Below are 15488 nucleotides of genomic sequence, written 5' to 3' on the forward strand. Positions count from 1 at the left end.
CTTCCTCTTAGGCCATGTCAAATACATGGGAAATTCATTTAGCCGAGTTGCCAAAGAGTGTCATCCAAATCAAAATAAATTTCATATTGACCCACTTGATGTTCTCAGGCCACTGAGGCTCACAGAAGGCTATAGATAGATCAATAGGTTCACACGGGGTCAAATGAGAGGAGTATATGGCTTTACACCTCTCCGGGAAAAATTTGAGCTATCGATTAAGCCATTCCTCATTTTGTGAACTTGCATCCTTGAATGATCACGCATTGTGAAGCAACTGATATATATTAAATTATTACCTTCTGGGAACAGTGTAACTTGTCTAAGCCACACACTGTTAGGACAAGAGAAACTCAGTGGCCAATGTAATTCTATTACATTATTTTTCCTCTCAAGCTCAAATATTTTTATTTCTTAAAGTTTTGAAACACATGCAAAGTCAAGATGTATTCATAGAACTTATTTTAGCAAATAGGTGTGGTATTTGATCTTGAAGGGAGTCGGTAATAGAGAATCCTGGGGTTTATTCTAGTGTCAATCATCAATTTACAGAGAGTTTTGAAAACTCTTCATATTTTGATTTTTGGTCTTGTGTGATGGCCTGGAGAATATTTTTCAGTAGACTTATGAATTCTCATTAATTTATGAACTCCGTTCATATAATGTTATTTTCAATGTGGAATAAATTTATGCAAAAGAGAGACCCTGCCTGAGACACAGAAATGAGCCCTCAGGGCCTTGAACGGCTTCTCCCCAGCAAAATAATGGGAAGTCACTGCCTGAGCCATTAACTCTTCACACTTTCAAGCAGCAAGTTAAAGAAGGGATGGAGAATGAAAGCAACACAGAGGAAGGACAGGAGAAGGAGATATTTAAAACTGGATTTTACAAGCAACACTCTAATAAAAGTAGAAAAACAAAACAAAACCAAAAACAACCCTAAAAGAGGAAAGAGAGTCTGGCAGAGAAAGACCCAGAAGTCATGAGAAACCTTAACCACGATACCACGATATTAATGACCCTTTAAAAAAATCCTAAAGGGTGGAATTTGTGTCAGTTGTTCATAATTTTTTTTTTTTTTAGATCTACGAATCTTCTTTGTTTTCTATTTCTTTCATTATTGGTATGCTTAAGCTCTTTTGCAAAGGCTGAATGTGTTTAGTTTTCAGCTGTCACAGAGCTCTGCAGAGTTAAATAGCCTGTCAGAGCTACCTCAGGAGAGCTCTTCTTCTGGGCTTTGATGAAACCAAAACTATTTCAGCAGAGTGTACGTGAGCACAGCAACAGGCAAATGTTTCTGGAATCATATTAGTATAAAAAGTAATGCTTTTGTATGTAAGTTTTGTATGCCCCCTCTCCCTTACTGCTGAACAAAAAAAAGCCTATTTACACCAAAAGTAATAAATTGTGACATTGTACTCATAGGAAGAACTATTGAAATTAATGACAAGAAAACCACAGTGTGTCCAGCTTTCTATATGAGTACTACTTTCACACTTATTTTGGGTCTTTGCTATTCTTTATCAAGACAAAAAGTTATAAACACCTACAAAATCTGTTTACCCAGGTCTTCTACTCCCTGATGGAAGGCTTTCACCTCTCAACCACTATATAAAAGACAGGCACTATTGCTCTGCCTGTCCTTTCTCTGTACCTTCAAAGAAGAAAAGGATTTAATTATCTGTTTTAATGAGTTGACACAGAGGCGTAAACAAAAGGAATCCCTGTCTGAGGGGCTTAAATTTCACATATATTAGGCACCTAACTCAAATTTGTCACCTCCACTCCCAGAGCCAGCCTTGTTTCAGATCTGAACCTGACTATACGTGAAAAGCTAGGTATAAAAGGTTTGACCAAGGTCTTGTATAAGTCTGGGATGGAGTGAGGGATTGAAATTCTTTCCCTCAAATGGCTTGTTCCCTTCTAGTGCACCTGGAATGGCCCCGAGGACCAAAGCACTAGCTATTCTTATAATGAATAACCCTTCCACTAAAAATTGCTCCAGGCACACTGGGCAGCAGGAGCAAGGATAAGGGGGAGGACTAAGCTAGCTGATAACACTTGGTAAACTATTAACCAGCCCACACATGGGCTTGAAAGGTTTGTATGTGTATATATTAATCTTTTCTGTAAACATACAGAGGACAATTATGGACACGGTGGCTTAAACTGCCAGTGTTAATAGATTGCTGACCCAACACAATTACTGCTGCACAGCTCCCACAGATATCTGTCCTTTCTGCTGAGAAGGACATCCTAGCCGAGTCCTCGCATCCTGCAGAAACTGGATGAGAAAGACAGAAATCAGTTATGCAGGGGAAAAAAAACAAACACAAAGAAACCCAAAATAAGGGAGTGTTTCTGTATATACACATGTATATAATTGGTGTTTGGTTCGCACTGAGAAATATAAAAAATATCACAGAAAAGCTCGTCATGACACCTAGTAAAGAAGATAATCTTGAAGAGTGTGGGACTTGTCCTCGCTCCAATCCAGTAACTCCAGCACAGAGAATGCATGGAGGCTGCAGTTTGTTAGCAATGGTTGCACCAGGAGCTTCATGGTCCTGCTCAGTGGTGAAAAAGCAGATTTCTCCTCTGCAGACCATCCATATTCCATCCACCTAAAGCGCAAATACTCAGGCTATAAAAGCAGAGCCGCTCTCAGTGAGGGTGTATAAGTGTCAGGTATCAAACCCCCTGAATATACATGAGTATATTTGAGCACACGTCCTGTGTGTCCTGGAAGCCCAAAGATCCCAGCAAAACTGTTACATCACGATCCCGTTTCCCTGGGCGTTCTGTTTTAATGGTTGTATGATATTGCTGGTGGCTGTGAAAAGGGTCTGTGTTCCACCCCAGAAGTACAAACATATCAACTCTGAGAAATGTCATTCCTCGTTATATCAAAGCATCTGGCTTCCTTTTGCAATAAAAGGTGCTATATAAGGCAAGATATGATAATCCGAGCAATAAAATTAGAAATCCTAATCTCTCCATGCTGGGCACAGAGAGAAGTTCATTGAGGCATTGGTTTACCGAGGTATGTTATCAAATTGTAATAATGCAGATAAAAAAGGAATGGAAATGGCAAAGTTATTAAACTAATTGTATCTGCAAGGATACTCATTTAATTTATCTCACTTGATTATTATTGCCATCAAGCTCAAATGCAAATCCTGAAGTGTGAGTTAAATAGATGACTGAATTTAGTTGGGGGGCGGGGGGGAACTAAAGGATTAACAATTATAAATGTCATTTCCTTGCGTGAATTTGGAAAAGCAAATCTTCCTCCTACGTGATTCTTTGATATCCTTCTTGTTTTCTCGTCGTCTTGTTAGGAATTTTTAAAGCTCCCACTTTAAAGTAACCCATAAGCAGGACTAGTGTGTATAATTTTGCTTTATTGGACATGAATATGTTTGCCCGATGTTAAAACTTGATTCTCTAGTGTTTCAGTAGATGCTCAGAAGCATATGGAAATCAGAAGACCTAATGACCTCGAAGAGAAATGTGAATGTTTTTTATTCTGCCTACAAATAAACAATATGCTCTAATGAGTTCTAAAATTTGTATTAGGTTATTGTGGTCTAGCACACCCAAAAAAGAATTAAAATGTGAAATACATGGTTTCTGGTTTATGTTTCCATTTCAGAGTATGGTATTTTTTTTTTACATATCAACATTCTTTAAAGAAAGAATTAGGGTTGTGTTAGGTTTCTTATACTGTACATATTTAAAAGCCTATATCCAGGGGCTAACACAATAAACCAGTGTATTCCAACAGATTAAAAGTGAAATTTGGTCTTCTTTTAAAGAAATGGCAGAATTCCAAGGTGCCACCTAAGGTATAAATACTGGAATCAGAGATTGTTGTCCTCATCTTGACTGAGAATATATCTATTATATATGCTACAGTCTCAAGTCATTTCTGAGGGTAATTTAATCTTAGAAAGACCATTTTATTAGAATGACTACGGTGCTTCTGGTACCCAAGCAGGCTTGCTCAGAGCACTGTGCTCTAGAGATATAACCGGAGACCTGCAGGAGAGCCTTCAGTCATCTACTTAATCTCCCTGTACTTCAGTTTTCTTGTTGACAGAGTGGAAGACAGGTTGGAAGTCAGAATTGGGGCATAAGATATTAGGTATAATTAACCTTTACAAAGCATTATGAAATTCTTAACTGAGAAGAACTAAGTAACACACAGCAAGAAACAAAACTTGAACTTCATTCTGTGAATTCACTCTCCTAGACCAATTTTACCTTTGCCTCTTTTTATTCCATGTCCCTATCACTTCTCATCCACGGCAAAGTATTTATTTCCAGAAATTAGAATATCATAGGCACAGTCCACTGATACATTTCTTCACACTGGACTGAAATAACTTCAAATAGTCTTGTTTTTCTTAAGAGTCTCTAAATGGAAAACATCTGCCATCACCACCCCCACACCTTCCAAAAGAAACTGTGGTCATTCCTAGAACCCAATTAAACAACAGAAAAAAGTAACAGTATAGATTTCCTACGGATTTGGGTCCTACAGCTGGGTTCTCTGGTATCTTTTCGGGTATCATATCAGGACTATGCTTACACCGCAGCCCTTCCTTGCGGCAAGAGGAAGACATTTCTTTCTGTCTCCACCCAGCTACATATTTCATAAAGTGTTTGGAAATTTACCTTTGAGATTACTGTTTTTCTCTCAGACTCGTTGGAACAGGCCAAGAAATTCAGTGGTTATAAGGAGATAAGAGAAGGGAACAGTAAAACACACATATTAATCCAGCAATGATTTCATTAGCCTCCTTTCTTTAGGAAACTGAGCTGAACCTGTTTGAAATAAATAACTTCAAATAGTATAAGAAAAAGAAGAATAAACATTCTGAATTGTAGGGAGGTCGATTCACTTCTGATAAAAATCAGACTACAGTGTATTAGACCAAGTCTTAAAACCTCAGTCCTGCAAAACATTTAACATTCATTCTTAAGGTAATGTGTTTAAGATGGACTACATGCTTAAAAGACTTGTTAAATTGCAGTCATACTTTGTGCTGAAAGTTAGGATTCAGATCTTATGAATTTAAAATAATAGCTAAACCAAGGGTAGCCAAGGTTTATTATTATAGCTGTGTGCGGCATGGTAATCAAACCCATGGATGTGTCTGCAGCTGTACCCACAACATCCCTTCTGAAATGCTTCCTTCACTAAGCTGAGCTCTTGAACTAAGTGGATTGTTGCCTACCATGCAAGATACACAGAAAAAAACAGAGAATAGAAAGCAAAATATCATTTTGGCTGCCATATCCCTAAGTTAATAATCATTGTAGGAGCACATGTTGGGTTTTAGTATTAAAACGAAGGGTTTCATATTACAGATTATAGGGAGACTCATGTGAACAAAGTGGCAGATATAGACAATCAAAGTGTCTATTGAGGCATGGAGCTGCAATACAAAAGCAATCAGTGCAGAAAGCAAGGCAGTGACAATACAATTTTAAATCCATTTGATAGGCAAACTGTATCTGTTGAAACTTCTCAGGGTGAATGAGTATAAAACTCATTATCATTATTGCAGCATGTCCCGTGACACCACTTTATTTATTCAGATGAAGATTGGAGAATGTGAGTAAATACAGCAACCCTACACTCTAAAAATTCTTTGCAGATAAATCCTTTGCCTATATTTGTTCTTTGTGCACTTTCCATGAGTCTTTCATGCAATATCCCTGCCCACTGTAGGAAAACAAGTTTTATAGAAAGTACAGGGCATATGCCTGTGAAGTGTATTTACCATTTAGAATGGTCGGTGAACACATTCAGGGTCTTAATGATACTAGAAGGTACTGAATCCTTAATCTCAGCTTTTATCATTTAATGTTCTTGGTTATCTCAGATGTCTGTGAAGCATCACAGACTACTCAGTCATGCCTTTAAATGGTGAGAGTTATTTGGCTGGCAGAGTCCATTCAGTCACACTGTGTGGCAACATACTTTGCATCTTGACACAAATGTTTGTTTTTTAATAAGTACTTTTCACATACCAATTTTCTCCTAGGGACTATGGATCCCAAGCAGTCTGCAGCCCATTTCAATCCATATCACAAAGCCAGCACCTTGAATCCTATTGTAGAAGGATCTGTTCTTCTCTCATTTGAATACAAAGAAGTCTCAAAAATTATGAGAAATATTTCAAATGCACACAACCAAGCACATTTCTACATTTTTCAAGATTGCAAAACTTTTAAAGATCAGAGCACTAGTGATTATCAGTATTTCGGGTTGTGATTTTTGACCCCAAATCCAGCACTACCTGATTCGATATTGTTTGAAGCCTGAGCAATCTCGTAGCACTGGTATGCAGGGATCTGTGATTTCCAGTGAGCTTTGCATCAGACTCAGATACAATAATTACTATTGTCTGCTCTGCTTTGTCGTGGAAAGCTAGTGAAGATTCTGACTGTGCTTTTTCTTTCTTTTTTTTTTTCCCCCCTCATCCTTGCTATAATCTCTGTAATTGTGATAATAGCAATCTGAACTACCTTGCTCTTTTCCTTGTTGAGTAATTTGATTTGAAAGCAACTCCTATTCCCAAGTTCAGTAATCTTAGGGAAGAGGTGAAACAGAAAGGTCATTCAAAATACAGGGACTATCAAAAAGGTTTAAATATCTGAATCATTAAGATTCTATAACCTCCTCTTCATGACAAAGATGATAATGAGAACAGGAAATAGCATACTATGCAATGTATTCATTGGGAAAATTACTGCAATGAAACTTAAGCACAGGAAATAATACAAATGTAGACTGTTCTCATTATACACTAAAGATTGACATTTCTGTATCACTGTCTTCCTGTCATTGTTACTCTTGTATGAAAATCAAACCATGCTTTCACCTTAAAAAGACACATTTTGCTCAAAATACAATATAAACATATCACAGAAAATTGTAAGACCAGATATGTGGTCAAGCAGTCACAGTATTTATTTACTGTTCATACAAATTCGGAAACAAATCTTATGCTCAAATCTAAATGGACTATCTATCATTCATTACAACTACATTAATATTTATAAGGTATAGAATAGCCTTTGGAAATATCAAAAATAAGTGTCTACGTGCAACCTCTTCTTGGACCACTAAGAAAACTGTCTTCTATGTCAGCAGATACTGTTTCTCAAAATCTACAAAACCCAATACATTCTGCTAGAAAAATACTTTACAGGTTAATTTATTATTTCAGTTGAGAAGAACTGACAAAGAAACTTAAAACAGTTTGCCCAGGGAATAAGGCTATAACTATCGCAGATCTGCCTGTTCCAATGGCTGTCACTTAAAAGGTACCATGCATGACATTAAGATTCTTTATGTACAATAAATTAATTGTTCTTAGTTATTCCACTACACCTTAACTTAAAAATAGAGAAGGCATTTTTCTCCTCAGATATTCCAAAGTTGATTGAATGTCAACCAAAGCCTAGTTCTGAAATCTTTACCTCCAAAGCTGAACATCTTGAAAAACTTCAAACAAACAAAAAAAACCCCACTACTATTAACGGAAACACATCAATTTAAAGGCAGCTGTCACTAGAAATCAAGTCATGTTAAATCAAAGCCTGTATGATTCCAAAACACTTTAAATACTATATGTAGTGTTCCTCAAAATAATGAAATGCAATCAATGGAGGTAATGTTACATAAACAAATGTAACATCTAAGATGAACAAAGCAATAAGAAAAAAATTTTAAAAGCATATCATTGTGATTGCTTCATAACTTTTTTTGTGGTTACCAATATTTTTTTTCTAATTTATTTTGATGAATTTCCGTAAAATTCAGTTAAACTGGATTTTGAAGCCATAGAATTCAAAAGGGGTTTTGTCCAGTCAGCCTCCGTTTTCATCAATCTAATTCTGAACCAACAACAAGTAGCACCTCAGGTAAATTGAATGGCTTGAGCTTTTCTGATGATAATCCAAAATGGGCTTTCTGTATTGACTAAAGTACAAAGTTCATTATCATAAAAAGCTACAGTCCTGAAACCCTCTCTGATCTAAACCAAGGCAGCTATACCAGCACCATGAACCTGTTGTATCCTCTTGAGGCACTAAGTGAGTTTTCCTTAGGAGACTTCCATGCAGACAATTACTCCAGTCATCCACAATATTCACGGACTTGTCACCTGCAATGTAAAATGAGTAAGATGTTACTGGTACTTGCACAGCTCACTCTCCTTGTTGGCCTTGATCTAAACTCTTTAAATCTCCTATGGTCATGAGCACAGAAGGGAGACCAGTGTAGTGGGGCCCAATACTCATAAAATCTGCTATAACTCAATGCAGGGAGGCACATTGTATGTAACTTTTTCATAATCTTTGTCTAAAAACTGATTAAATGAACCATAGGCACATGTCATCAAAGGATTCCTTGTGCAGAGGCACTAATGGACAGGAAGAAGACGCTACTTCTTATTCTTTAGACTCACCTGTAATGATATGGCACTTGACAGCTGGGGATTTCTTTTCTCTTCCCATCTGGCTTGCTTCCTCTGAGCAGAATTCCAGCAGTCAGTGCCTGGTGACCCCTGCATCAGTAAACATCCCTATCTTCCTAGTGTTACATCTTCACTTGACATAACAACAAATGCGAGTGTTCTTCTGCATATCCACTTCTGTTTCACATAGCCTTGGCAACTGCCAGCTGGAATAGGAAAAGACACTCTGATTTCAACAGTTGACAGAACTGATATGCACAGAAAGCCAACCAGTGCCAACTGAAAGGGAATAGGACATTACAGAGAACCTGTACGTTAACACCAGAGTCCAAGGCCAAACAGATCACTAAATAAGATTCAAACCTCACCCTTTCCTGGCCCCAGCTGTCAGCAGGCGTCAGACCTAAACAACTGCTAAGTTCATGTTTTTCTTCACTGACTTGTAGTGCTCCTATACATGGATAGTGCAGTGGCTGTCAAGCACAGATCACATTGAATACATCTAGAAATAGAGAGGGTAAAATGAATGTAACTCAGCATCCATCTACTTTCTGCAGATCAAACTCTACACAAACTTGGGAACCACTCCACAGGCAATCTGAGGTACCTAAGGTACCCATCACACACCTGAGACCAGGGATCCTTCATACAGCCAGGGCTCCCAGCCACCTCCACACATCAATTCTCTCAACCATTGCAGTCTTCCAAGCGAGGAGAAGGCAGGAGTGGGAATCAAGTGAAGAAACCTGGATACTCTTCGTGGTTTCAGCTGTTCTTCTCTTCTTCTGTCCCAGGGGTGAAGTCTGCTCCCAGCGAAGGGGGAGAAAAGGGAAAGACGTGTATAAGGAAAACTTTGAGAACTGCTAGTAGAGTATACAGAGGGCATACAATATAACATTTTCCTAGTGTAAAGTCTTGTCTTACATTGGAATACTGTTTTTTCCCCATTTGAATTCATGGGCATCACTGGATACGTGCATCTGTCCTTAGAAGGTACAGGTGTCATCTTGTAGGTACATCTAAGGATTTGGGGAGTTGGGGCAAGGGCAGAGAACTTGTCGTGGATGTTTTTTCTACCGTCACACATTTTGATCTGAGTGACATAAAAAGGCCCTGTGACTCTGGTAAAATGTGGAGAGTTTGCTGCAGATCTCACTTATATTAATTTCTCAATTCCTAAAACTCCAGTATAGCAAATTCCCAGGCAAGCTTGTCTACAGAAGAATTTTAATGTGTACAGAAACTTCTTTCCAACACTTCACGTGACATTACCAGGCACATGGCAAACCCTGGCTGGAGCGTTTATGACACCTGACATCTAGAGCATTCACATGCCTTTTCAATGACAGCTGCCGAGAAGAACTAGCATCCTCCAGCTGCACAACTTTATCCTTCCCTCGCTTGTGAATTGAGACATTTGGCTTTAAAGTAGCACTCTGTACTGTACTCTTAAAACTGCAATTGTCACTTGATGAAAGGAAGCCAAATGCTCCATCAGTGACATCTGACAGCAAATAAAAATCTCCTTCCTAAGGGCATAATGGGCAGGATGCAGCCATAACATTCTTTCCTCTTATTAAATCACATTATCAGTGGGATTAACTATCAGACAGTAGACACATGGACTCCACAAAAATATACAAAACAGAAGTAGCGTACAAAAGGCAAGCGCACACTCCTCCTCAGAACTGAGCACCGTGACATTCCATGAATAAATTAATGTGATTACACCTCCAAAGAAAGCCCAGGGAAAACAGCTGGCACTAATGCAAGGCCAGGTACCCTATCACCTCAAGCCTGGCCTTCACAGTGGGGTGAAACCACGGGGGAGGAAAGAAACAGCAGTTCCTCACTATCTGCATTCACTTGCAGGATAAATTTTAAAGAACAACACAAGCATATGCGCAATAATTGCCAGATAGTTAAACAAGGATGAAAAGCATGACCAGATGAACAAAAAGTCTGAGTTTGTTCATTCTTTCCTCCCACAGCTGCTGTCTGGCCGCAATCTCCTTCTCAAGTCAAATTAGCCGGCCAAATTAAGCCCTCATGTTACTCCCTTCAGTGGAGTTTGCATGTGGCATACATTTGCACTAATGTGCTGTGGTATTTTCTTAAGTGACCCTCTGCTAGTATTTAGATGTTGAGGAATCTGATTTCAGAAAGGGCTGAGTGTCCTGAAACCCAGACAGTTTCTCTGTCTAAGGACCAAGATGTCAAAGACAATCCAGAGTGAATCAACTAGTTGCAGCTCTAGAGGGGGTGGATCCACTGTGGTCAGACCTACCAGGCACACATAGCCTACAGCATCTTCAATGACACTAGACACCAATGGTTAGGAACGTTAAATGTGCCTCATAAGTCAAAGAGATTTTTGGCTTTTATGTATGCTGTATGCAGACACAATGACCCTGAGTTATTTATCACATTTCTTCAGCCTAATATACAAAAAATAATGCTACTAATAAAAATCAGATTAAATACTGATGATAGCTTTTTGTTAGTTTTGATCTTTCCTTTATTTACTCTTATGATACTATTTTCAAATTACCGCTTAATTCCAAAGGAGGCCCACGGGACTAGCAAAAAGATCCCCTCTTGAATGCAAACAACTGCAATACCAAGGACAGAACTCCTTTCTCCTACCCCACTGGGTCAAAGAGGAGCAGCTTAGGAGATCCCCTCTGTAAAAAGAATCTGACTCAAAGATTATCCATGTTCCTGCTACGTCTGCCTTAGAGAAAGGCTGACCATACCTCCTTTTTAGTACAAGCAAGAGAACATGGGAGTCAGCAGAATCCTTCTAATTTTATCTCTCCTCACTTAGGAGGACAGGAGGAAGGGGTTCTCACTGTGAAAAGCCCTCCTTCCTCTATTTAGTGATACAGCTTGGACCACTAAGAGACAACGTCTCTGTTTCTCTCTTGCACAAGGAAAGCCAAATTCTATGTTGCATGGGGTAAGTGATGAGTGGATTTGGGCTTTCCCAGGCAGATGTCTAGTACAGACCTGAAACGAGAAGTGTCTCTGTCGTGCTCGCAGAAGGACTTACATGCAGGGCGAGGAAGGAGAGGACACACATCAGCGCACTTATCTCTGACTGCACAGCAAGCCCAGACCCCCATGCTCCAGTCAAAAGCACCATGCAAATTACCTTAACTGACCCCAGTTTATTCACAGAGCATTTTATTCTAGAACATGCATCCTGTGAATCCCCTTGGCAACTAGCTAACAGCCAGCAAAATATTCTCTGGCAAATGCCCGTTAAACTTCACATAATGTTCCTACACCAAAGAGGCTTTATCTCTAGTTTGTAGTCTCATTTTTTTAAGCATCCTGCAGTACCAGATAAGCTTTTAAAAAAGCTGTTCATTATTTGATGTTTCCTTTGTTCAGAAAAAAATGACAACAACTAAATTTTTGGGAAAAAAAAACAAACCAGACACCACTTTGATATTTTCAGTGGTGCTATTCACCAAAGAAAAGATACATTTTTAACATTCTTGCCCAGAATATTAAAGTCCTGAGTTTTGCCAGAGAGACAATTTGGGTGTAGAGAGCTTCATTATCAAAGGTGTCAGCAGTTCTTCTTGTCTGTATCCTCCCCAACAGCATCCTGGATGTCACAATCACTTTCTGGGAAAACAATTTTAATCTTCCACAGAAAGCTATTAAAAGTAACCTGGATCTTACAGATATAGCACTTTAGCCTGAGAATTTTAAAAAGCCAGTAGCTCTTCTTAATTATTTAATGAAGATTTAGCACCAGGTATTAGCTCCTGGGCAGAGCTGTACGTCAAGTATATGCCATATAATTTGTTACTGAGGGATGAACATTAACGTCTGTTGCCACCTTAGGAGACAGGCTCAACCCGGGCAATACTTTGCTAATAGTTTGCAGGGTGGGAGGATTTTGAACTTCCATCATTTTTAATGATTCATTTGTGTTTTAATGGGGATCCAGGTTCACTTCACATCCTTGGGCCATTGCAGACATTTTACCCCCCTGAGTTAATCCTGTGTTCATTCCCCAAAATGAATATTCATACCATTCAAATGCAATTTTTAATTAACTGCACCAGCAGCATTATCATTATTGCACCTGAAAGATCCAAAGCCAGATCAGAGAAATGTTGCCACAATAGAATTCACTAAATTCTGCTCACATTCCCTTCTAAGGCTGATCACCTTTAAAGTAATGAGAATAAACTGTGGGATAATATAAGACAGATCTAATTAAGATAATGAACTGGAGATTATGAACATTGCTACTCTATGTCTGAAGAATTTTAATATATTAGTCTACCAGAAGGTTAAGGATTTACAAAAGGAAAGATATAGAAATATACAATGTGGATTTTTTGGACAAAGCTTGAGATTCAGCACCTAAAATGTAAAAATAAGAGGGATAAAAGGAAATAAAAGATCATATTTCAGGAAACACACATCATAATTTCTTTTAATTAATTTACTTAATACTTGCATAGAACACAGGACGAGAGAATTCTCCCTGCAAACTGAGGAATAAAAAGAAAGCAGGCAGGGAAATATTATGACAAGCTGAGAGGCACTTATAAGGCTATGCTGTGGAGAGTTTTATCCTAGCTTCCATCCGATATGGCTATTATGGCCTTGGATGAATTTTTCTTGAGGGAGCAGCCTAATTAGCTTGCCAGCAGCAGCAGGGAAAGGAAAGGGAGGGAGGCAGGCAGAGAGGAAGGGGGTAAACGAGCTGTTAGGTAAAATAGAGTCGGTATCAATAAGACCTACTGTTTGGTTTCTGTGAAGCTTCATCTTCCACAACGAGGCAGCAGAGACACAAATGTTTGAGGGTGAAACTAGAACTCAACAATTTTCTGCAATCAATAGCGGATTGTCAGAAATCATCCTTCTCACATTCGCAGAGGTACATTCTTCAAAGCAAGTGCCTGGGAAGCGCTGCCTTGGAACGGTACCCCCAGCTAATTCACTGTAATTACTCTGCTACGGATAAAGTTTCACTCCAGAAAGAATCATTATTACCCTTCTAGAATAGAAAACATCCGTTTACTAACATATTCGGTAAGGAGTAAGTAAAATTAGGCCAGGCTGTGTTGGCTCAGCGCTGCACACTGAGTGCACACCCAGCCTCCGCTGGCGAGAGGGGACATTGGGAAAACTGAACTCTTGAGGGGTAAGGCAAGACAGAGACTGTGACCACAGCTCAGGTAGGCGTAACCTGCCCATCCCCGGCAATGGCAGCAGTGGCGCAGCTTCTCTCAGCAGATCATTTGCTCTGTGTTGCACGCTGTTACTGTAGACTAACAGCCCAGATGTGCCCCAGTACCTGTGGAAGTATAAACATGTCAAAATGTCCATGGTGTTATTCTGACTCATCACAGACTCCTTCCCAGAGCTCAGCTAGCATTGCTAGAGGCAACAGGAGGCACCGGACCCTGCACTCAGGGGAGCGCAGAGTCCGTAACGGAGGCTGGTCACTGGATGTGAAGAGGGAAGCAGTTGGCAATCGCCAGCCCCAAACGCCATTTCATGTTGTGTTGCCATAGCGATACAATATAAGGACAATGGAATCAAATTTTGCCTGATTAAAGACAAGGTTTAGCTTAGAAAATATCCTTTGACAGAAAGAAATATCTGAGAATAAAATGACAGTAATCTCATTCTGGTTCATTTCTACTGCTCCAAACAGGATGCCATGGACAATAGGTAATGGCTCCAAAGTTCATTTCCAAAAGAACGATCCTCACTGCTGCTTCCTGTCCAATTTTCGTCTTTTTCCAGACACGGAGATTGTACCATAGATAAGCCCAACTGTCGCTGGCTGCACTGAAATAGCAGTGCTATTTCTCTGTATTTAGGAGCATCCACTTTCCTTGGAAAAATAGCCATCTATGGAGCTGGAAACAGAGAAATTCAAATTTTTTGAGCTTTCCTTCAGACTATTCTACTAAAAAAACCCCAAACAAACAACAGGTTTTTTCTCCCTAGAATAGCCAAGAGATAATATCCATAACATATTCTCCATAAAGAGTAAAGTCTGTGAAGTAGACAGGTATTTCCTGGAGGCTTGTTCGATGCTTGGGGTAAGCAAGAAAATAAGGACATAACCAGTCTCCCTGCTGGTACTCTGAACATTGCTTTTACCCTCCCTTCACTCTTATTAGCACAGTATTAAAAATAATTCCAAAGGAAAACATTCGGCTGTGCACACTCATCCCCCAAGGAGAGGGTGAGACAACAAACATACACCAGCTGTTTCTCGTGCTGCTCCGTGCTCTACTGCATGTCACTCTGGTGCTTTGGTCATGAGCTCAATACAAAACCGCAAAAGAATAAACTGGAAACCAAGACTATCCTAATATCGCTGAGAAAAACCTGAAAAAATCAGAACAAGAGCACTGAAGCAATTGCTCGTAGGTCTACCAGCAGTGTACTACACACCAGCTCACCGGGAGAGGACAAATTAAACGAGTCATTTTCACTTCTTGAATTTTAAACCAAACTCTTAGGGCATGTCTTTAAAAAAAATCAGTCAACTTCAGGGGTGGATAAGCCTGACCTTTTAGAAAATTTTGATTTACCTGAACGTCTTGTATTGACCAAATTGACAATCCACTGCGATAAACTCTTAATGCTGCCCTGATTCATATGCATTTAATAAGGGCATTAAACATAAGACACTTTCACTGTGATTAGGGGGGGTTGAAACAATACGGTGTTTGGACAACAAGCAAGGTGGACAGGACAGTCAATGAGCAGACAAGGCACCTCTTGCCAAATACCTGGGTGACAGGAGGTTCTCTAGCCCCAGGAGGACTGTCTCAGCCTGCCAGTGAGCCCACAAATGGTCCTCTGTGAACGCAGGGGATAAAGCAATTCTGAACACATAAAAAGTTAACATCTCTTTGCCAGGAAGAGGCAGGTAAAAATATGTAGGTATGTTTAATCAGATATTGACTGGTGGGGTTGAAGAAGATAGGTCTGCCTGCCTTTAGG

At 39.4% G+C, this 15488-nt stretch overlaps 1 long non-coding RNA gene across 1 annotated transcript; it reads right to left on the bottom strand.

Annotated features, from left to right (window-relative positions):
* Positions 1 to 7056: 7056 nt before the first annotated feature.
* On the bottom strand, positions 7057 to 9242 carry LOC129202737 (uncharacterized). The gene is made up of 4 exons (XR_008575816.1): positions 9120 to 9242; positions 8861 to 8994; positions 8484 to 8698; positions 7057 to 8180 (listed from the first exon to the last, which is right to left on the bottom strand). It is a non-coding gene; the product is annotated as an uncharacterized LOC129202737 (long non-coding RNA).
* Between the last annotated feature and the right edge of the window lie 6246 nt (positions 9243 to 15488).

Source organism: Grus americana, chromosome 2 (genome assembly GCF_028858705.1).
Source record: "Grus americana isolate bGruAme1 chromosome 2, bGruAme1.mat, whole genome shotgun sequence".
NCBI classification, from domain to species: Eukaryota; Metazoa; Chordata; class Aves; order Gruiformes; family Gruidae; genus Grus; species Grus americana.